The 24,784-nt window shown below is 46.1% G+C and overlaps 1 protein-coding gene across 5 annotated transcripts in view; it reads right to left on the bottom strand.

Moving 5' to 3' along the window:
* Positions 1 to 24,784, bottom strand: part of SLC4A2 (solute carrier family 4 member 2) — a 2,186,615-nt gene that overhangs the window by 1,486,305 nt on the left and 675,526 nt on the right. The gene's annotated exons all lie outside the window — the stretch shown is intronic.

Below are 24,784 nucleotides of genomic sequence, written 5' to 3'. Positions count from 1 at the left end.
CTACCGGCTGGATTCCCAGGGTTGGGGATCTTGTACGTGAAAAGGTCGCAGTGAAAAAAGAATTTGGCCCCTCGTATCGAGCACCAGTCCCTGTCTTGGGGATACACAGTACCAGAACTGTTATTCTACCACCATTGCCAGGTGCCAAAGAAAATCGTCTTGTTTCCATTGACAATGTCAAACTACAACATGTGGCAGATTCTGCACAGCCGACCAAGAGGAACGTCCAGTAGTTCCCGAATCCCTCTCACTACTGGAGAAGAAGTTCCGCTTCAAGTTGTTTATACCAACGCTGATACCTCTCCGAGCTTGGGGAGGGTGTATGGACAAGCAATTTAGAAAAATTTGATCAAGTTACTACAACTACTAGCCAGACAGATGGTGCTGTCTATAGTGTACCACCACAGGAAACCCCAACTCCACCGTTGGCTACGGCTACACCATTTGTACGAACATCCTCTGGTTACTTTGCCGACTACAACAACGGTCTATCGGGCTCATTTGCCTCTTCGACAGCTGATCTGTCAAGTGCACGTAAGCTGTTACATTGGCTTAAAGAAACATATTTCATTTTTCCATGGAACTATGTATGGCTTTCTTTGACTGTCCTAGCCTTTCTGCTTTGGGTTGGTTTTGTCATTACTTTTTTTTTGTTAATACATTGTCATTTTCTTCCCGAGAGAACAGTGAATGAACAGGTGGAGGAGGTTTTGAAACAACATTTTTCATCAGATAAGATTCGAAGAGACTTGCCTTTTGTGAACATTTCTGCAGTACCAATTCCTGATGGGATTAAGTGGGACAAAGTAATGTTTGATATATATGGTCCCACTGAAATTATTCAAGTACCGTATGTTTTAAAATTATCCATGAATGATATAGGCCCTCATTACGACCTTGGTGGGCGGCTGAAGCCCCCGCCAAGGTCTGACTGCTGGGCGGCCGCCAATGCAGCTGCACTCCCGCCGCGGCCATCAGGAGATCCCTGCTGGGCCAGCGAGCGGAAACCTGGTTTCCGCCCGCCGGCCCAGCGGGGATCTCGGCCGCAACACAGGAACCGGCTCCAAATGGAGCCGGCGGTGTTGCGGACGTGCGACGGGTGCAGTTGCACCCGTCGCGCTTTTCACTGTCTGCATAGCAGACAGTGAAAAGCTGCACGGGCCGTGGCAGGGGGCCCTGCAACTCCCCATACCGCCAGCCTTTTCCTGGCGGTTCAAAGCACCAGGAAAAGGCTGGCGGTAGGGGGACTCGTAATCCCCTGGGCAGCGTTGCAAGCAGCGCTGCCCTGGCGGATTAAAACCGCCGGGACCACTGTGGCAAGAAACCGCCGGTTCTGTCGTAATTCCCCGTGAAGCACCGACAGCCTGTTGGCGGTGCTTCCTCCGAAACAGCCCTGGCAGTCTTGGACCGCCAGGGTTGTAATGACTCCCATAGTCATACCGTGCATTGTATCCGATGATTGGGATGTGAAAACAGTTGATTCTATGATGACAGAATTGCAATATTTTACTGTCTATGAAAACGAAGATGTTTACCAGTTTAAAGAAAATTATGGTGATATGTTTTGCTATAATTATTATGAACATCACTTCATACATAGAGCGAGTGGTCCAAAAACTATATTTAATTACAAGCAATGGGAACATTGTCCAACTCCCCCGCAAGGGAGTTCAAAAACCTATACTGAAAAGTTTGCGTATTTTTCTGGGCATCGTCAAAAAAATGCTGAGTCATTATTTTAAGGTAACTCCTACTAAGGATATACATATGTTATTGACCAACACGAAATTTATATATTCGGACTCCTTTGTTTCCCGGTTATCAATTGAAGGTTATGAATATTGGTCAAAATATGTTGATTTGAAAAGCGTTTGGGGAACCAAAAATTGGCAGACCAAGCGTAGAGATTGTTTAGAACATTTCTCATCCATGTTCAAATGATCTTTTTAAATGAAACGGTACAACAAACAAGTTGGTTAGGCTTAGCCACAATTAGAGAATTAAACATGCCCAGTATACCTGCCCCTGTAAAATTTGATAACTGGCAAAAGTATACGAATGCAACTATCAATGAGCTCAATGAGTGGGTCCAGAATGGTACGTTTAAGGCTTCACTGACACGTCCAGGTGGGTGGTTATTGTGGGCAATAGATACCAACGGGTGTCATCAACGTTGTGTCACCTCCTCGGGGGGTTTCCGAACGAGTAGGTCAGACCCTCGCTATATATCACCAGAACATGCTGACATAATTACAACATATAGGGGGTCATTATGACCCTGGCGGCCGGCAGTAAGTTGGCGGTAACACCGCCAACAGGCTGGCGGTGTTCTGCCAGCAATTATGACCGTGGCGGAAAAGCCACGGCCATACTACCGGCCCCTCCACTTTCCCGTCAGGTTTCCGCCTGGCGGTCATAATCCCCAGGGCAACGGTGCATGCACCGCTGCCCTGGGGATTATGAGTCCCCGACCGCCAGCCTGTCCGTGGCGGTACACACCGCCATTGAAAGGCTGGCGGAAAGGGGACTTGGGGTGCCCCTGGGGGCCCCTGCACTGCCCATGCACTTGGCATGGGCAGTGAAGGGGCCCCCAGGCAGGGCCCCGTCGCGCATTTCACTGCCTGAATTTCAGGCAGTGAAATGTGCGACGGGTGCTACTGCACCCGCTGCACATCAGCATTGCCGCCGGCTCTATTACGAGCCGGCAGCAATGTTGATGTGACATTTCCGCTGGGCCAGCAGACGGTAACACTGTTACCGTCTGCTGGCCCAGCGGAAATGTCATAATAGGGAGCCAGGAATACCGCCGGCAATGGCGGTATTCTGTCTCCCGTGGCCGTACTGACCCCCATAGTGTAGGAAAATTGTGTCAACAGTGGCTAAAATCATCCTCACTAGACGCAGTTAAGACACGCCTCAGTCTCCTGTCTAACAACACTGACTTACAAGATTTCTTGTCAGGCCCAAAGATAACACGTAGTAAGCGTTTCTTGTATGAGGTATACAATGAAATATGGAAACTTTCCCAACGAGAGGCTGCAGCCCGGTTAAGGTAGATAAATCAGGACAATTTGAAAAAGGCATTAGCTGTTGTGGATAATGGGATTCACAGCTTGTCCGACCGGATATATACAATTAACAACATTGTTTCTTCTGCTATAGACATTATACGATCTGATATGTCTTCTTTATATCATGGACAGAGTCAGACCAGGTCCATTATGCAGTTGGGTTGAACACTTCAGACATTGAAGGCGGGTCGCGTTCCGTGGCAGCACATCAGTGCCAGGGAAATATTTTTTTCCTTTAATTTGACGCAGCAACAACAACTAATGGCTAAGAAGGAAGTGACTTATGTCATGCTTAACACTGAAAAGATAGAAAGACTGCCCTTTACCGTGGCCGAGGTTCCTTCGGCAGAGTGGTTGATACACGGGGTTATTAAACTGCCTATTTCTACATTACAATTCACTTCTTGGTTGAAACACGTTCCTGTAGGCAGATATGAAAAGTTGGGAGATAGTTACATCCATGTGGAGCTTCCCTTGTACAAATGCCTCAATGGCATGAAAGAGGTCTTTCTTAGCGGTAGCGAATGCAAGACTTCCTTCAGCAATTCGATGATTTGTAAGCAGCTTTCTTTGCATGGGGCATGTATTGCCTCGGTTGCGAACTTGGCTTGCTATCTGAAGGGAGTTCCAGTCCCCTTGATTAAACGCACGTTCCAGGTACTTTCAAACTGCAGCTATGTCCTCCTCAATAGTGAAGACTGTTGTGGCATGTGGGCCGGAATAGTTTACGTTGTTTCGGTCTCTAAGGTCGTTACATGCTGCGGGAACGTGTTGTTTCCCCCCACTAAATTTAGGGAGGTAGCTGATATCTGGCCTCACATTGCTACTTCCAAGGTGAATTTTGACAAGTTAAGTAGACTGAAGGCTTTATTGTTTCAGAAGCATGTGGCCCTTACATCTGCACGCAAGACCTACGCACTTCAAGTGGTAAGGTAATCGGCAGAAATACAATCCCTGTTAAATACGAACTTTCCGAGACACTTTGGTGAACTCGTGGGACGTATGTTTAATGCGTCCAGCACAGCAGGATTAGCACATTTTTTCAAAACTGTTGGTATTGGTTTTGTTCACACCTTTTCCTCTATATTCGGTTTGATACCTTCGGCTATTCACTCAATTTTCGGAAGCATTTTTGGGGGATTTCCAATAACTTTGGCTTTATTAGCCAACATTTTGCTGTTGCTGTTGTTTTTCCGCAATGGCTGTCCCGCCGCAACAAGGACAAGTGAAGGCGCTCCCATCAGCGCAGCTGTGTCGTGAACACATGATGCAGCAGTTTGGAGCAACACTCCTGGAACATTTGGGGTGTGACTGGTCTCTGTCATTCAGACCGGTTTTGAATTGTGTGCAGCCCGTGTTTCGGTGCCGTTGGTGCTCTTTTGAACATGCACTAGAAGTTTGTCTTACACAGCAACGCCCCTCAGTAACTGATGCTGATCTGTTGATGTTCTCGTTGAGGGTTCATTACCAGACATGCGCACTGCCGCTAAGTTTGCTAAGAGAAGCTGATTATGAGCTGCCCTTCCTGGAGGAAGTTGCCATCAACTCGTTAATGGGCACGGCACGGGATGCCGCCTTGGTTGATACTGGGGCTATGGAACACACGTGCTCCTTGGTCATTTTTGGCGTAGACTTACCTGTTATGTCATCTGCCGAAGTGGATGATCTCCTCCGTTCCATCTCAAGTGATTAATTCAGAACTGTTTAAAATTGAAGTTTTTTTTACAATTTGGCACTAAGCCGCATGTTCACTTATAAATTGTCAAGTAGTATGCTTTTTGTGAACTCTTAACTTGTCAAAATTAAGTAGTGTTTTAAATATATTTTAGGTTAGGGCATTTTAGCTTTGGCTTAAACCACTTTCTACCGACAAGGGGAGGGTGTAGTGTAGACATTTTAAGTATAGCTCCATGCACGTTAGTTTAACATACTAGGCCGCTGTGCACTTTGCCCTAGATATATTTTATTCACCTTCGCACTGTTATTTTACAATAACCAGTTTTTACGGTCTTGTTTTAATTTCTTCTATCACACTGTTTAGCTTAGTTCAGCACTGTGTTCTCAAATAATGCATTCTTGATCATCCTGTGCTTCAGTTAAGGCTACAGTCTGGTACATTGCCGGTAAACGTGGTAGAAGTTTAGTCTCCAGCATTCGTAGAAAATACACATCCTTACGTAGAGACATTTTCTTAGAACATCTGCGTGTTAGTTATAAAAACACTTTCTAGTCCTAGTACACGTCACGAAGGAGACTCCAGCCAGGAAACCACAACTGTATGCTGAATGCCCCGTTGCAGATGCGGATGCAGATTACAGGCCTTTGCTCAGGTATGAGGGTCGATGTCCTCCCGGGGGAACCTGAAAGGCAGGCTTACAGCTTAACATGCTGTGCTCGAAATATAACTTAGAGAGAGAATAATCTAGCGGCACTATGATAGCCTTATTCTTGTGCTTCACTCTCATCGTTACTGTTTTAATATTATTGTGTTGTGTAGTTCTGGTTATTGCGGGTCACGCTTTGTTATCCAAAATGCAGTTGTTTTATTAAACCAATGCTTAAAACTTATACCACCTCTATTGTCATTTATATATGAGACCGCACTGTGTATGAGAGAACCGGTTGTGACCTGAGTGACCACGACATCCCTGAGAAGTACTGAGATGTCATGCGCTCGGCTGCCCAATTGTCTCTACCATTTGGGAGAGATGAGGCACTGCTAGTTAGCCAGAGCAAAATCCGGATTTGAAGTGACAAGCGTCATCTACCGTGGGCTAGACTCAGTCCCCCACATCGTGGACGATCTTGTTGCTCAAAATCCAGTAGTCTCATTAAGATAATGAGAGCCTAAGCGACAGCGGCTACCTGGCACTGCAGGGGAAACCTTAAGGTTTCCCCCGCAGGGTCATTGCTTCAACAAGCACAGAGCTGCTTTGACAGCAGCTCTGTGATTGCTGAAGCATTTCATCTCTGTCCCCTGCATTTCCACTGTGTAAGTTATCTGCCAGGCCCTAAGCCAACCCCTATAATCACAAACCCCCACACACGGCCAAAGGGTGTGCTTTGCGCAGGGTTGGGTGGTTATAGGGGTTGGGCACAGGGGTTGGCAGCAGCAGCAGTGGTTAGATTAATGTAAAGTAATTTTAATTAAATATTACTACACATGACATTTTATAATATCATAGATAATATCACTGTAACATTTGCAGACACATTATTGCTGGCAAAACAGGGCATGGTGGGGGTGCAGGCATGGGTTATAGTTACTCAAAATAACTCTAACAGCTTATTTTCTATGGTTTTGTACGTTTAAAATGTGAGCCTAACTATAACGCCTGTGTAACCTTTGGTCTTTTGGGGTGAATTTCTATGTTTTTTAAAATTCTATTTCCTACCTATAATGTCCCGGTATTCTTTTATATATATATATATATATATATATATATATATATATATATATATATATATATATATATATATATATATACACACACACACACATATATACATACATATATACATATATATATATATATATATATATAAACTTTTCCCATAGAAGAAGCTTTCTTTGTGTTGCTAATAACTTTAGGCCATTTGACGAATCTTCACAAAATTTTCAAAACTAGTGTACCTCCTACTTCAGCTGCTGCCTGGATAGTTTTGTTGTGATTCGTCAAGCAGAGGCCGAGAAAACGAGGGGTCTTAAAACACTTTTTCGCCATCCAATGTCTATGGGGATGTTGGTGGTTTTAGGCACGACTGCATCCCGAAACGCTGGACGGAATTACACCAAATTTAGTGAAAAGGTAGATCTTGGTCTAACATAAGCCTTTTTTGTAATTTGGCGTAAATCTGTTTGGTAGTTTCAGAGTTCATAAAAGAGAAAAAATAGATATCTAGGAATGCAGATCCTTTGCGAAAATCAGTGCCATGATTGGCTTGGTGCAACCTAAAAGGAAAGCTGCGGCTGCCATTTTGTTTCTTGGTTGGGCCCCTGGGGAAAAAACACAAATAAAAACACACAAAAAAGGTCAGGATAGAGGTATTCTGACACCATAGGACACATGGAGGAGTCTCCAAGAGACACCTCGTGGACAAAATATAGCCCCTTTTTTTGGGGCAGATCCACAAATCTGAAGATCCACATTGGTGCACAGCGAGACCATCAGTGTAAATCTGATCTGCGATGAACCTGCGGATCTGAAGCCCAACGGGAAAAAAACCTCACCCACTCACACACCTACCATGCATTGCCAAAGGCCGTGCGCAGCTTGGGTTGAATGCATTTGGGATTGGCCGAAGGCAATGCACAGCAGCAGTTGTACTAACATACAGTTATTATTATATATTACTTTATGCTAAACAAAAACTGAGAAATTCACTGAAAAAAACAAAAGTTACAGGGACGTTACAGTTAGGTTGATGATTTACCACACCAAACCAAAGAAATTCAGCAGGCATGGTTATACTTATAGTTATAATAATTATCTGAAGAAACTATAAGTCGTGCCGTTAAGAACTTTAGGCCACGAGATATAGGGGGTCATTACAACCATTTGGGGTCATTTGGAGGAAGCACTGCCAACAGGCTGGTGGTGCTTCCAGCCGCGGTCGCACCGCCGGGACCGGCGGTTTCCCGCCACTTTTGTCCCGGCGGGAGTAATACTCCAGGGCAGCACTGCTTGTAGTGCTGCCCAGGTGATTACGAGTCCCCCTACCGCCAGCCTTTTCATGGCGGTAAGAACCGCCATGAAAAGGCTGGCAGAAAGGGGAGTTGCGGGGCCCCTGAGGCCCCTGCACTGCCCATGCCACTGGCATGGGCAGTGAAGGGGCCCCTTGCAGCTTTTCACTGTCTGCTGTGCAGACAGTGAAAAGCGCGACAGCCGCAACACCGCCAGCTCCATTTGGAGCCGGCTCCTGTGTTGCGGCCGAGATACCCGCTGGGCCGGCGGGCGGAAACCAGGTTTCCACTTGCCGGCCCAGCAGGGATCTCATTATGGCTGCGGCGGGAGTGCGGCCGCATTGGCGGCTGCCCAGCAGTCCAACCTTGGTGGGTGGCTTCAGCCGCCCGCCAAGGTTGTAATGACCCCCATCGTTTCTTAAGATAAGTATAACTATACCTGGAGAATTTTTATGATTATGTGTGGTTAAAACGTCCCTGTAATCTTTGTTTTTCTCAGCGAATATATATATTTTGTTTTTTTTTAGTGAATTTCTATGTTTTTTAAAATCTATATCCTAACTATTAATTTCCTGTAATCTTTCTTTTTTCCAGTGAATTTCTATGTTTTTTTTAACATTAAGTAATATTTAATTACCTTACGTTAATCCAACCCCTGCCACGCATGGATTCGGCCATGCGTGCAGGAGCTGGACACAGGCCTTGGCCTGTGGCCGGGATCTGTGCCCAACTCCCTGTAGGCACCAAACCCTGCACCGCGCATGGCGGGGATTGGCCACAGGGTTTGGACCTTGCCAGGCCCAGTGGTCAACCCCATCCCTCTGCAGGCACCTAACACTGCTCTACGTACAGCCTTTGGCCATGCGTGGAGGTGGGTCTGCTGTAGGGCATACAAAACAACCCCTTCACCCGCACACCCTCAAAACCCCAGTTACATAGAACCCTACTTATACACTCACACCTCTTCCCAATTCCAAAACCACCTTCCCATGCAAATAAATACATGTACACACCTTCACATTCAACCTCAGGCAGCATCAACACCCTCATACATCCTGGCACCAGCCCCAGACAGAAATACTTTGCAATTGGACATGTACAGAATGCCACAGTGTCTTTTGCAGAATGTTCATACAAAGACTAAAAAACAGGCACTTTTATGTATCACCATAAACTCTTGCAACTCAGACCTGAAACCATCACAGTGCCACTTAGGCATCATTTGATTACAAGCATACACCATCGAAATCTCCCTCAGCCACACACAACACATCTTCAAATGCCCTTGCACCACCCAGACACTTCCACTACACACAGTGGCACCACAAAAGGCATCCGTATAGTGGCAAAAATGTAATCCTACAGTGTACTTGTTGAGCAACAAATAAACCGTACACCCTCAGAGCTCTCCATGGACACGGTTACCAAACTATCAGGCATCCTTTGTAAAACCCAGAAATACCCTCAACTCTATGCCATTTTCCTTATTCTGACTCTTATTGTTTTGTAGTAGTTGGCAGATATGATGTTGTTCTCTAGAAATGCTGTACACCTGTAGCAAACCAAAAACATGTTCACAATTCAGTCAGACATAATGTGCATTTGTAAAGCGCAGATTCACCAGGCTGGGATATCTTTGGCACTGACTGAAATAACAGATGATTTTTATTACCTACCTCTATGGTACTAATTTTATCAACATTGGAAAGATGAAAGGCCAAGTGGACCTGTCAGGATTAGAACCTGTGACCATATGGTCAAACAAAGATGACACCAATGGATGCATTTGACCCAGATTGACACATCTGCAATGTCCCTACACTCCACACTATCCTACAGAGACCCTCTCAATGTCACTCAAACACCCTACAATGCATTTATATACCCTCAAGGCTCTAGACACCCTCTGTGCTCCCCCAAATGCAGTCAAACCAAAAATACATAATACAACATCTTCATAATGCTAGGAAACTTCAGAATGCACCCATACACCCTCAAAGTGACAAGGGAATTGTCTAACAACTCTCCAGGCCTCACTGAAGATTTTGGACATATTCACAGCTTTCCCAGACATCTACAAACCACCTACTATGCTCATAGTGCTCCACAGACATACATACAGCAGCAACTAAATTGCTTACATAGAGAACATACCAGGCACAGGAAGGCAATCGCTGAATGAGGAGATCAACTGTGTACATTGCTATACCCAGTTCGGAACAATTTGTTTACCATGTCAACTTCAGACTGTAACACTCAGCTACAGAGAGCAACACGCAACCTCACTAGGGTGGACCTGGCCTCTAGGACAATGAGGTAATGCATGATGGGCTAGTTTGATAGGTCAGTGTGTGGGACACTTTTTAGCAGTTTGGGGGCCAGTTTCAATGCCAGGTGGGATGGTTTTTACTGTTGATTTCCTTGATATTAGCACAAGAATTGCCTGCAGTAAATACCAGTGCATACAGTCTTCCATATCCAAAATACACATTCAACATGCCTACAAGTATAATTTGAAAATATGGGTCACTTTTTTAGCTATCAGGTTACCTAATCTGGGCCACTTTTATTTTGGTGCCTGGGCTTATTCTCTGTCCCAGTCCAACACTGAACCTGATACAACAACCCACCTCAAACAAGCAAAAATATAGCACACCAATGTCCCCAAACACCCTTGCACATGGGGACTCAATCCAACCCCTACAGTCCCAATTTATTAATCTAAAACCAATTTAAATCCACAGAGACACACCTTCAAACACAAACCTTGCCAATGAAGAACAGGGGCAAGGAGAGTGGTCAGAAAGCCCCACTGAAACCTCGTAAAGATGCATCTTCTTATATCTACCTGTGTGTGAAGCATATATATGGCAGCAGTGAAAAACTGATAACAGGGATATTTAAGAAAATAGACATCTAAAAAGTGTAATCCCCCACTAACTCATGTTCGAAAGGAAGAGCTTTAGGTTGGATAAAGCTAAATTAAATGTTTTTTTTAATTATCCTAATAAAATTGAAAGGCATAGCTGGGATGACACTTACCAAATAAGTGTTAGTTAAATAGCTTTCACTGACCCTCTCATTGTCAGCTGGACACCTGCAACTCTACAACTAGACTTGTACTTCTACTACATTGTTCCATGTCAATTATCTTCCTGCACCTGTTGTTGCATTTGTATTTCTCCTACAGCTCTTTGTGATATGATACAAACCCCCCTGTACTTTTCACCAGCCACTCACCTCTACCTTTCACTTTCTATCTTTCACTCACTTCTGCATTTTAGCCTCCATCATATACTATATTTTTCTCTCACTTCCGCTCTACTCCTACCTCCCCCTCTGCTGTAGCTTCCTATGTCATTAATGTTTCCTCTACCCACCATTCACCCACTCACCAATCCACCTGTTCCTCTCTTTCTTTTCTGCAACCCTCTAACCTTTCCTCTCTACTAGTTGTAAAGGGCTCCATAAGCCACATCATAACTAGGCCCTTGGCACTTACAGCAAAAACAGTAATGAGGTACGCAGACCAGTGATAGTGGGTACGTGTTCTGCCACAAGGGGCAGGCATACATTTATTTATACCCTCGGGCCATGCCCGGCCCTCGGGGTGTGAGCAACATACAAAGTATTGTAGTGTGTAGTTCACAACATCCCTAATAACCTTTAATAAAACAAAACATAAACCAGGTCAAATACAGTATCAGGGCACTGGATACATTGCCTAGCAAACAAAGTCCTTGAGTCTCCGGCTCGGCTGCGGGGTCCTGTCAGTTGCTCACTTCCAGGCGACAGTGATGGTTGCGACCCACTGGACTCGCTTGCAACAGGTTTCGTTGTTACTTTTCCCTCCCTATCTCTTGGTACAGCTCCATAGCCCAGATCGCCATTCACAGCCTGGTCCTCCAAACCAGCTCCTCCTTCCATGATTTTCTTAAACCACAATACATTCTGGGACACTTGCAACAAGCCCCTCTTGCCGGTTATCATCGTTCCTTTCACTCTCACCACCTCCAAGACTTCCCTCTCAATGAAGCGTGATACTTCCATCCTGGACGGCGATCACACACTATAACTCAGTCTCTGACTTGAACGTTGGGTTCCATGGTCCTTTGGCTTTGACTGGCTCTCACATTAGTGGCTCTTCACTTCGCTTGTGCCCCTGCTGCATCAATCACTGCGGGTCTCCACAGAGCACTCAGCGTCAGAAGGTCTCTTGCTTGTCTCCTCCGCAAGAGGGCAGTGGTCACACATCTATAGTTCTATTGGTAGCCTGGCAATATATCTTTTTCTACCCCTATCCTGAGGGCCCCGGTCAATGTTTTCATGAAACTCTCCACTTCGCCACTGCAGGAGGCCACTTAAGGGTTATTCTCTTATATCGAATGTTGAGGCCATAGAGATATTCCTTGAATTCTTGTCCTTGAAATGGGGGACCGTTATCTGTTTTGATCTCCACTGGCAGACCAAACAAAGCAAAAACTCTGTCAGGAATAGCTTTAACACACAAAAGTTGTTAACTTCACAACTTCCACCACAGGAAATTTTGTGTGACTATCCATGATCACTAATGTGAGTCTTTGATCCAGAAAGCTTCCAAAGTCCTTGCTTAAGGAATGCTGAGGGATCGTAATGCTTTTGTGATTACAGGAGCTGTGGGTGTGTCGTCACTCATCAGGATAAAGGACAGACAACTCCTCACATTCTCTTCCACCAGCCGGTCCACACTCGGACACCACACTTTGGTCCTGATGCAAGCCTCCGTCTTTGCGATGCCCTGATGCCTCTGGTGTGCAAGTTCGACTTTTGGTCCCCACAGACTGCATGGAACAACTATTAGGCAACCTTGATGTATGAACCTTTCACTCAACTCATGGCTGCACTTCCACAGCTGAGTGCGGACCTCCTACTTTTCCTCGGTTAGACCCTGCATACCTTCGAGAAAGTTTCATCAGTTATGCCTTTGTAGAGCTTCCTTGACCTTATGAAGACTTCAATCCTTCTCAGTTTCTTCCACCATCTCCTCCAGCGACAGCACACTGGGACACGCCAGCTCCACTATCATCTTCACAAACCCATCCACACCAGGGTCCTCATCTCCCTCTGCACTGGGATCCACCGCCATGGGATGGCGTGATAAATAGTCAGCCGGGTTATTCACTCCTAGCCTGTAGGCAAAGTCAAATGAGTATTGCTGGAGCTGTACAGACCATCTTTCTATCCTGGGTGATTGCAAACAGCGGTAGCAATAGTTTGTGAGCGGTACTGACTTTAAACTTCTGACCACAAATCTACAAATCAAAGTGTTTACAGGCCCAACCAATGGCAAAAGCTTCTCCTTTAATATGCGTGTAGCACGTTTCCATGGCTGTCAATGCTCTGCTCGCATATGCTACGGGGACCAATTCCTCTTAGTCTTTCATCTGCAACAGGGCTGCTCCAAGCCCTACAAGGCTGGCATTTACAATTAGTTCGGCTGGCCTTTGGGGCTGAAGTACGCCATGATAGAATCCTTTAGCTACGCGCTCTTCACATCGCTGAATGCCTAAGCTGCTCTGTTATTCCATTCCCACAACGCATCCTTGCTGGTCAATGCTTTGAGGGGTTTTGACAGTCGCCAATTGGGCTACAAATCTTCCACAACAATTTGCCATGCCCAAAAACTACTATCTTCAGATTTAATTCAGGTAATAGCCACCACCTTTATTGATTCAACTTTCTGCGGATCCACTTGCAATCCCTCTTTGGAGAATCAATATCTGAAGAACTCAACTTTGTTGGTATAAAAGGCACACTTCTGCCTATGTAACGTAAGCCCTATTTCTTCCAGTCTCTGCAGTTTTGTCCTCAATCTCGCATGGTGTTCCTCCAGGGTGTAAGAGAATATTAATATATCATCACTAACACTGACGAGTCTGACCAGTCCTGACAGTGCTTCCCTTATTGCATCCTGAAATACCTCAGCGGTTGATGAGTTGCCGAAATTGAGCGTCTTAAACCTTTTCAGTCCCACATGAGTAGAAAACGTTGTTATATATCTACTCTATTCCTCTAGCACGAGCTGGTGGTAGCCAGAGTTGAGGTCAATGTTTGAAAACCACCAGGCCCCACTGAGATCATCCACTATCTCATCAATAGTCAGAGTAATATTCTCTCCCTTATGATAGCCTGGTTACGTATCCTCATGTACACAGTCTTATGGCCCCTGGCTGCTTGTGTTTTGGGGCAATAACCAACAGTGGTACCCAAGGGGTGGGTCTAGTCACCTTTTCAATCACTCCAGCTTGCTCCAACTGTTCAAGCTCCTTTTCTACCAGAGCCTGTAGATGAAATGGCACCCGCCTATGACATAAAGCTCGGGGTGTAGTGTTTCATCAAAGTGAAGTTTAACTTGCACTCCTTTTAAACATCCAAAGACCTTAAAGAGTCCTGGGAATTCATCTGGAATGCAGTCGGCATGCAACTAATGTACCTGCCTTGCAAAAAATACCAATCCAAGGTCTTCGGCAGTGTGACACTCCAGTAGGGTACCCTTGTCTCCTTGAGTCACATGAAACTTTGCACATGTCTTGCTGTCTCCGTGCGCCACATCCACTTCAATGACTCCCTGTAGTAGGATGGGGTCCGTGCCCCCATAGGTGTGTATCTTTGCCTTTGTTGGGAGTTTTGCAGGTTTTGGGTCCAATTTCTCATACTAACGAGTGTCTATAACATTCACTGATTTGCCAGTGTTTATAAGTGCTATGATTTATTTTCCTCCAATGCCCACTTCACACATGGGTCGAGGTCTTTTCCTCTTGTTGTCTCTGTCACTGAATGATATTGTAAACAATTCTTCCTCTTCCTTCTCATCTTGAACTGCTGAAAAGGCATCATTCACCAGTCCTTGTTTCATCCTTCATCCTCTAGCAACAGCTGCCTTATGTTCGTGCTTTTTGTTCCCTTTCCCTTCTTACCAGCCCCGAGAAACCACTTGGGGTGTGGCACACCTTGGCAAAATTCTTCAAACATCTGCATTTCAGGCATGTCCTTCCTTGGACTGGACACCCTCTCAGCGGGTAGTGAACGATTCCACAACTCCCACACCCTTTATCGCCAGAACTTGCCATGGGGCTAGCTCTCACCGTTGACGACCGCTTCTGAATGGCATCCATCTGTTCGTCCTTTATCCCTTGCATTGATGATGGCGCAGAAGCACTGCATGCCAGAGCTGACTCCATCTCTCCCGCTCTGCTATCCCCTAGCCCGTGAAAGCGGACTAGTATTAGGATATCATCTAGTGAGATACCAAGCTGTCGCACAATGAGTTTTCACAGATTGGAGGATCAACACCCTTGAATCAGCTACGCCCTGATCTCATCTTGCCTGTGGATTACAGTACACGTGCTTGCCAGCTGCCATAAATGTGCAAAGAAAATGCCCACTGACTGTCCTTCCCCCTGCCTGGCCTGCCGCAGCTTAAACCTTTCGTAATCCAGATTTAACTGGGGGTCAAAAAGATTGTTCAAAGCCGCAACAGCTGCATTGAAATTGTCATCGGTCCCTGTGCTGGGTAAGTCCTCAAACAGTTCATATAGCTCGTCACCCCCTATGTGCAACATCATACATCTCATCACCGCGCCATCTGTTTTGGGCATGGTGCAAAAGAAAAAATTACTTAACTTTGGTAACGCATTTTCTGGTGGGCACAGTAGCTACCTGTGGATTCCTCACCTGAACACTCCCAATGTGCCAGCATTCAACAGAAATTTTTTCTTCCTAACATTCCACGTCGACGAGGAGACAACAGAACGGCTCCGCAAGTGACTCCATCTGACGTCACTGGAGCCATAAGAAGTCCTCGCCGGCGTGCTGATGTTAGTATCACCCACTTTTTTTTACCGTACCTTCGTGGTGAAAGGGTTAATACCAACATCACAAGTATACCATGTGCAAACTCAACATAAGAATTTATATATATACACCTATATATAAATATACATTCTGTACATACAATTTGTCAGAGATACATATAAACAATATATACAAATCCTATCTTTCTTGGCACAACCAGACAGGCAATGGGGAGGCCAGTGGGACCATGAGGAATTCACAGATAATGTATCCACCAGAAAAAAGCGCTATAGAAGGTAAGTAACTTGTTCTTCTGATGGACACATCTACCTGTGGATTCCTCAGCTTTTGAATAGAATCCCAAAGCAGTCCGGCAATCAGAGGTGGGTGCCTGTCTGACCATACCAAGAAATCCTGCAGCACTAAACAGGCAAAATGGCTGTCCCTCCTCACTTCTGAGTCCAAGCACTTTGAGCAGTTCCAAAGCATGCTTTGTGAAAGTGTGGAGGGAAGCCCAAATTGCTGCTTTGCAAGTATCCACAACAAGTACACCTCTAACCAGAGCAGAAGTAGTAGAATGAGCTTGAATGCCCTCAGGAGGATCCGTCTTTGCCAATGAATAACATATTTTAATGCAAAAAATGACCCACCTTCATAGTGTTCTTTTATGGAAGACTTTGCCCTTCATTTTGCCCATATAGCCAACAAAAAGCTGATCATCAGTTCTCCCTCGTCCTGTCCACATAGAAGCTCAGCACTCTCCTTGGATCCAGACAGTGCAGCCTTTCCTCCTCCTTAGAGCGATGGGGTGGAGGGTAAAAGGACGGAAGGGTGATGGGCTGCCCTAAATGAAAAGTAGTCATCACCTTTGGTAGGAAAGCCGCCCTGGTTCTCAAAACCACCTTGTTAGCATGGTTTAACACTCAGAGCTTGCAGCTCCCTAACACGCCTAGCAGACATGATCGCTATAAGAAAAACAATTTTAAAAGTAAGGAACCTCAACAGGCAACTATATAAAGGCTCAAACGGTTTACCCATCAGATATGTTAAAACTAAATTTAAATTCCACTGATGCATTATAAATGGAGTGGGAGGAAACCTATTAGTCAAACCCTTCAGAAACCTTAGAACTATACAGGACTTAAATAAAGAGGGTTGGGCAGGTAAAAAAATAAATGCTGACAATGCAGACAGCTACCCCTTCACGTTCAAAACCGTGCAACCTTGTTGTGCCAAGGAGAGAGCAACTTGTAAAATATTGGACAAATGAGCCTTTAAAGGATCAATGTGCCTCTCCTCACACCATGTAACAAACTTGGCCCACCTACTAGCATAGACAGTCTTGGTGGCGTGTCTCCTGACCAGTACTATAACAACCGCCACTTCTGGGGAAAGAGAAAAATAATTCAGATTGCCCTGTTTAATCTCCAGGCATGTAGGTGCAGGCTCTGGAGGTAGGGGTGTAAAACCTGCCCCTGCAACTGCAAGAGGAGGTCTGCCCTGTGAGGGAGACGGAGCTGAGGGCACAGTGGGAGGTGAAGGAGGTCTGTGTACCACAGCCTTCTCAGCCAATCAGGGCTATTTATATAACTTGGGCGCAATCTTGGTGAATCTTCTTCAGAACCTGAGTTATCAAGGGTTTGGTAGAAAATACACAAAGCAGCTGGTTGCACCAGCTCAAATGAAAGGGGCCCCCCAATGCTCCCTATATCAAATATTGGAGGCTGCAGAATGACAAGCAGTGTGAGTGGAAAACAGGTCTATCTGAGGCTTCCCCCACAACTGGAACACGTTAAGAACTATCCCACATGGAGACGCCACTCGTGATTGGCTGAAAAGTGCTGGCTGAGACTATCTACACGTACATTGAGAACTACGGCCAAATAGTCTGCTACTATGCAAATGGTCCTGAGCCCAAGACCAGAATCGTAGAGCCTCTCTGCAGAGAAGATACAACCCTACCCTTCCCTGTTTGCTGATGTACCACATCGTGGTAGTGTTGTCTGTCAAGACTTGAATTGACTGACTGCGAATGGAAGGGAGGAAGTCCTTGAGATTCAGACGTATCGCTCATAATTCCAACAGACTGATGCAAAACATCTGTTCCACTGGAGACCAAAGACCTCTGATCTCCAGATGCGCTCACACCCTAGAGTGGAAGCATCCATTATTACTTTGGTAAACTGAGGTGTTAGACAAGATGGCTTCCCCTGCGATAGGTTGCTGTCTACACTCCACCATTGACGATCCACTTCAGTGTCTCTGGAGATTGATACAGACTCCTTGAGCTCATCATTGTGTTGAAACCACTGCTTGCGGAGGCACCACTGGAAAGCCCAACGTGCATGAGTGACCAACAGAATATAGGAAGTGAACAGACAAAGAAGGTGTAGAACCTTTAGGACTGGAACAACCGCTCCATTGTGAAACACTGGAATCATATCCTGAATGTCTTGAATCCTCTGAGGATGGGGGAAGGCATGATGCAATATTGTTTCCAGTACTGCCCTTATAAACAGGAGGAGCGGTGAGGGCTCCAGGTGAGATTTGGGCACATTTAATAAAAAGCCCAGGCTGAACAACAACTGTGTTGTCTCTTGCAAATTGTGCAGTACTAACTCTGGAGACTTGGCTTAGAGCAGCCAATCATCCAGGTAAGGGAATACCGATATTCCCTTCCTTCTGAGATGCACTGTAATCACTTCCATCACCTTTGTGAAGACTCGAGGTACAGAAGTAAGACCAAACCAAAGTACTGCAAACTGGTAATGCTGGACCCTTCCATGAACCGGAGATAACTTCCTGTGCGACTGGAGGATGGGAATATAAAAATACGCATCTTGAAAATCTATGGAAGCCATCCAGTCTTCCTTTTCCAGTGCCAGAAGCACCTGTGCTAGGGTGAGCATTTTTAATTTTTCCTGTTTGAGGAACCAATTCAAAATCCTCAGGCCTAGGGTCAGCCATAAACGACCATCCTTTTTGAGGATCAGAAAATACCTTGAATAACAACCCTGACCCCTTTCCTGCTCTGGAACCAATTCCACTGCGCCCTTTAAAAGCACATTTTTTACCTCCTGCTGAAGCAGCAGCAAATGTTCTTCCAAACAAAAGGTTTGCTGGGGAGGGGAGGGAGAGGGAAACTCCCGAAAGGGAAGGGCATTCCCATTTCCTACAATGCCTCCCACATAACTATCCGTTGTTATGGCCTTCCACTCTTCAAGGAAATGAACCAACTTTCACCCTACGGGTAACACATGCTCTTTAAAGGTAGAAGAACTAGGGCTGCTTCCCTGTAAGATTAGCAGAGGAGGATGTAGTGGATGAGGACGAAGGCTGGTGGAGTGCACCACGCTGCTTAGCTCTTCCACAACCTCTGTAGGATCAGTAAAGGGGGTTGGAAGACTGCTGTTGTTGAAAGTGCAGCCTCCCACGAAAGAAGGAGCTATGTCTAAACCTATGGAGAGGTTTACAGGTCGTGGAGAGTGTTTGAAGGCCTGAGGACTTAGCAACAGCCCTGCTCTCCTTAAACATCTCTAAGGCCGAATCCGCCTGGGCTCCAAACAACCTGGATCCACTGAATGGAAGATCCATTAATGTGGACAGCCCATCAGGAGAGAACCCCGATCCTCTCAGCCATGCATGCCTTCTGTTGGCAATCGAAGTCCCCATGGCTCTGGCAACAGAGTCCGCCGTATCCAGGCCTGATAGTATAACCAGCTTTGCTGCCGCCTGACTGTCCTGCAAGAGTTCTGTAAAATGACTCTGCACATCCTGCAGCAGTTTTCTAATTACTTCTTTGGCTGAATCCATCAGAGAATGGATGTACCTTATAAATAGGCAAGTACCACTGACTGACTTCAATGCCATACTTCCAGACCAAAAGATATTTTTCGCCGACTGCTCCATCTGCTTCGATTCCCTGTCAGCAGGAGCCGTGGGAAAGGAACCAGGTGCAGACCTCGAAGAACATGAAGCTTGTACCACCAGGCTTTCAGGTGTTGGATGCTGGCTAATGAAATGAGGATCCCCTATTGTTGCCTTATAGCTCCTGGCAATGGATTTCAAAATCGTAGGAGTCGTAACAGGTTTCTGCCAGAGATCTAGAGCTGGCTCCGACAAAGCCTCATTGGATGGCAGCAGGGGTTCTAATGCTGCAGAGGAAGCATGGAGAATCCCTGCTAAAATGTTTGATTTTAATTCTGTAGTGGGCAGTGGTATGTCCAGAAGTTCTGCTGCCTTCCTTATTACCCCATGATACAAAGTAACCTCCAGAGGAGGGATACACCAAGGGGATAATAATTCAGATTCAAAAGACATGTCCAGGCCACTCGCCAACTCAATGGTTCCAAACTCCTGGGATGGCATCGGAATATCCCCTTCTTCAAGGTCCTGATACTGCTGGTCATCCAAATACTGTTTCTCCTCCAAGAGCCTCAAGGATTCCCACCTGAATCTCAGCCTAGATTCCAGCTGCAGCATGGAAAGAGAATGTGCCGGTGCAGATGAAGGTTGTTGCGGCACCGGCGAAGCCGGGGTCAGGGCCGGAATCTTACCCCTGGCAGAGGTAGAATGACTCGACGCTGGACAAGATCTATCTGAAGTCGGAATCGGCGCAGGTGGTGCCGTCATCTCCTGCAATAGTGATGGTGTTTTTGTTGGCGCCATTACCAACCAAGGATACATGGCCATTGGCAGGAAAGGAGCCTGCCTGTACGGCGCTGGGAGGCCTCCCAAGGAGAAGGCCAATGGACTTGTGGGGCCCGCAGGCGCACCAGAGGGGACCATTGCTCTATTAAAAATGCTAAACATAGCATTTAAGAAGTTTGTAGGGTCTGTCCAGGGGCCGGAAAGGACGGATATTCATGCTCCTGTTGCGGAGGCTGAACCTGTCCTGTTGCCTGCTCTCCATTATCCTGATCCAGTGAAGTCACAGGAGAGAACTGCGCCATAGGACTCCTGGGTAACGCTGAGATCTCCACCAAAGACAGTGCTGGTGACGCCTCAGGCAACTTCGGTTGCGGAGGAGATAGGGTGGGATTCACTTCCCAAGTCGATCAGCGCCAGGACTTCGAAGCCTGAGACAAAAACCGAGGGGTGGTATCTTGGGATGAAGAACGCCATTAACTATGATGACGCTGCTTCGTGTGTGACTTCGAAGAAGTGTGGGACGCCGCCACCTCTCCTAAATTTACGATGGCCCCTCTTGTCCTTTTTAACTTTCGCCATGAACAACTTTCCCTCCTTTTCTTTTAGTGCCTTAGGGTTCATGCTCTGACATGAAGAGCATCCCCCGATGTTGTGATCCGAACTTAGACAGCAGAGGCAGTTTTCCTGCGGGTCAGTGACTGACATGTGACCTCCACACTCTCAACAGGGTTTGAAGCCAGACTTCTTAGGCGGAAACACTGTCGCATAAACAAAACTTTGACCATGCAGTTCCATTGATTCAGAGTGACCACACAGAGCGGTAGAAAAACTGTTAACATAGAAGGCACGGAAAAAAGACAACTGATGTCAGCACGCCGGCGAGGACTTCTTATTGCTTAGATGACATCAGACAGAGTCGCTTGTGGAGCTGTTCTATTGTGACATTCTCGTCGACATGGAGAGCTCGAAAGAAAAAGTTTCCATCGAATGCTGGTGCATTGGGAGTATTCAAAAGGTGAAGAATGCACATGTAGATGTATCCATCAGAAATATCTATAAATTTTAGATTTCTTCCATATGGCCTATCTGACATGACTTAAAATATGTAGTATATACATTAGCAACTTATCCCCTGCCCAAGGTACCACTACAAAATAGCCAATTTTCGACACTTTCCAAAAATATAAACCTATTGATATAAAATAATAAAAATAAATAGTGCCAATAGTCCCAATTATTTCTGGAACACTGTTAACGATGGATGACCCCCATGGCCTGATATCCCATTATATTTCCTGTTACACTCAAAAGACTGCATGTGTACGTGTGCAATCATAGTTTCATTGGGGTTTAGTCCATTTCTCCACATCATAATAATAATAAACACAGATGACTACACAGCTATCTACAAATGTCATCAAGCAAAAAAACTGCTTAGAACATGGTTATGGATTAATAACAAAAGCATGATTACTAAATGCATTATGTTTGTATTCAATACACACAAAAGAAATGTTATATAACATAAGTTTATTGATTACTGCTTCAGTGTTCAGCCCCTTATGTACATATGAGAGAAGTAGGAGGACATTAGACGGTTCAGCATTCAAAACATGTTTCGCCCAAATTAGGCACACAGGCAGGCCCTTTCAAGGCTGAGTGATTGAGTTAGTCCAAATTATCTCTATTTGTTCAGTGCCAGCCCAAAGAACAAGTTACTTACCTTCGGTAACGCTTTTTCTGGTGGACACAATAGCTACCTGTGGATTCCTCACCTTATGAAGTCTCCCATGCGCCAGCATCCGACGGAAAATCTTCTTCCGAGCTCTCCACGTCGATGAGGATGTCACAATTGCACGGCTCCACGCGACTCCGTCTGATGTCACTGTGCCAATAAGAAGTCCTCGCCGGCGTGCTGACGTCAGTTTCACCCATTTTTTACGTGCCTTTGAGGCGAACAGGTGAAAATTGACCTCACCATAGCTCCAATAAATACATATATACATAAAACCACCATGATGCAATATAATCAAAACCATCATTTATAAATACAGAAAAACATCAAAATGTAAATACACCTATAAAACCACATATCTTAATGTAACCAGACAGGCAACGGGGAGGCGGGTGGGACTGTGAGGAATCCACAGGTAGCTATTGTATCCACCAGAAAAAGCATTACCGAAGGTAAGTAACTTGTTCTTCTGATGGATACAACTACCTGTGGATTCCTCACCTTATGAATAGAGTCCCCAAGCAGTACCGCACTCAGAGGTGGGTGCCTGACTGGTTACACCAAGAAATCCTGCAACACAGATCGTGCAAACTGGCCGTCCCTCCTAACCTCAGAGTCCAAGCAGTAATGCTTTGCGAAGGTGTGGAGGGACGCCCAAGTTGCTGCCTTGCAAATATCCACCACTTGAACCCCTCTTGCCAGGGCCGAAGTAGCGGACTTAGCCCTGGTGGAATGGGCTCTGATACCCTCAGGGGGAACTTTCTTTGCCAACGAGTAGCAAATCTTGATACAAAGAATGACCCACCTGGAGATTGTTCTTTTATGGACTGCTCTGCCTTTCCTCTGTCCAATTTACCCCACGAACAGCTGGTCCTCCAGGCAAGGTCTTTCGTCCTTTCAATATAAAAACGAAAAGCCCTTTCAGGGTCCAAACAGTGAAGCCTCTCTTCCTCCTTCGAGGGGTGAGGAGGAGGGTAGAAAGATGGAAGGGTAATGGTCTGCCCTATATGAAAAGGAGTGACAACTTTTGGTAGGAAAGCTGCCCTGGTTTTAAACACCATTTTATCTGGAAAGAACAAGGTAAAGGGGGGTTTAACAGAAAGAGCTTGAAGCTCACCAACCCGCCTAGCCGAGAGGTTATAGCAGTGAGAAAAACTGTTTTAAGAACCAGAAACCTTAGCGGGCAAGAGTGCATGGGTTCGAAAGGTGACCCCATTAAAAAAGTTAAAACAAGATTCAGGTCCCACTGAGGCATATGAAAAGAAGTGGGAGGAAACCTATTAACTAAACCTTTCAAGAACCTAATCACAATAGGCGATTTAAACAAGGAGGGCTGATCCGGGAGGCAAAGAAAGGCTGACAGAGCAGCCAAATAACCTTTAACAGTAGCCACTGCACAACCCTTCTTTGCTAAATCTAAAGTAAATAATAAAATATCAGAGAGGTGGGCCCTCAAAGGATCAATTTGCTTTTTTCCACACCAAGCCACGAATTTTGCCCACCTGCCAGCATAAACGGTCTTAGTGGAGCGTCGCCTGGCCGAAAAAATAACATCCACTACATCTGGTGGGAGAGAAAAAGAACTCAGGGTGCCCGTTCAAGCTCCAGGCATGAAGGTGCAGGCTCTGGAGGAGGGGGTGTAGAACCTGGCCCTGCGACTCAGAGAGGAGGTCTGCCCTGAGAGGCAGACGGAGCAGAGGGCACAGCGAGAGTTGAGAAGGTCCGTGTACCACACCCTTCTTGGCCAATCCAGGGCTATTAAAATGACCTGAGCCCGATCTTGGTGAATCTTCCTCAGAACCCGAGGAATCAAGGGTATTGGTGGAAATGCGTAAAGCAACTGGTTGCACCAAGAGATCTGAAATGCATCCCCCAAAGCTCCTTGCACCGGATACTGGAGGCTGCAGAATGACGGGCAGTGCGTGTTCTCCCGAGTAGCAAACAGATCTATCATTGGAAAACCCCACATCTGAAAGATGTGTAGGATCAGATCCGGATGGAGACGCCACTCGTGATCGACCAAAAACTGTCGACTGAGAGTCTCTTGACGTAAGTTGAGCACCCCGGCCAGATGATTCGCTACCAAGCAAATCCAATGATCCCGCACCCAGGACCAGAGTCGCAGAGCTTCTCTGCAGAGAAGATACAACCCTACTCCTCCCTGCTTGTTTATATACCCTATCGCTGTAGTGTTGTCTGTCAGGACCTGAACTGACTGACCGCGAAGGGACAGGAGGAAGGCCGTGAGAGACAGATGTATCGCCCGCAATTCTAAAAGATTGATATGAAAAGTCTGTTCCAATGGAGACCAACGACCCTTGATCTCCAGGTCCCCCAGATGAGCTCCCCATCCTAGAGTGGAAGCATCCGTCATGACCGTGGCCACTGGAGTTGGCTGTGAAAACGGCCTTCTTTGGGAAAGGTTGCCGTCCACAGCCCACCATCGTAGATCCGCTGCAGCGTCTCTGGAGATCGATATCGACTCCTCGAGATCCCCTTTGTGTTGAAACCACTGCCTGCAGAGGCACCATTGGAGAGCCCTCATGTGCCAACGTGCATGAGTGACCAACAGAATGCAAGAAGTGAATAGACCGAGCAGACGTAAGGCCTTCAGGACTGGAACAACCGATCCGTTTTGAAACATTGGAATCAACGCCTGGATGTCCTGAATCCGCTGAGGCGGAGGATAGGCCTGATTCAATGTAGTATCCAGTACTGCCCCTATGAACAGGAGGCGCTGAGAGGGCTCCAGGTGAGACTTGGGTACATTTATCGCAAAACTCAGACTGAACAACAACTGAGTTGTCAATT

Source organism: Pleurodeles waltl, chromosome 10, assembly GCF_031143425.1.
Source record: "Pleurodeles waltl isolate 20211129_DDA chromosome 10, aPleWal1.hap1.20221129, whole genome shotgun sequence".
Classification (NCBI taxonomy): domain Eukaryota; kingdom Metazoa; phylum Chordata; class Amphibia; order Caudata; family Salamandridae; genus Pleurodeles; species Pleurodeles waltl.
This window is presented reverse-complemented; position numbering and strand designations above follow the sequence as displayed.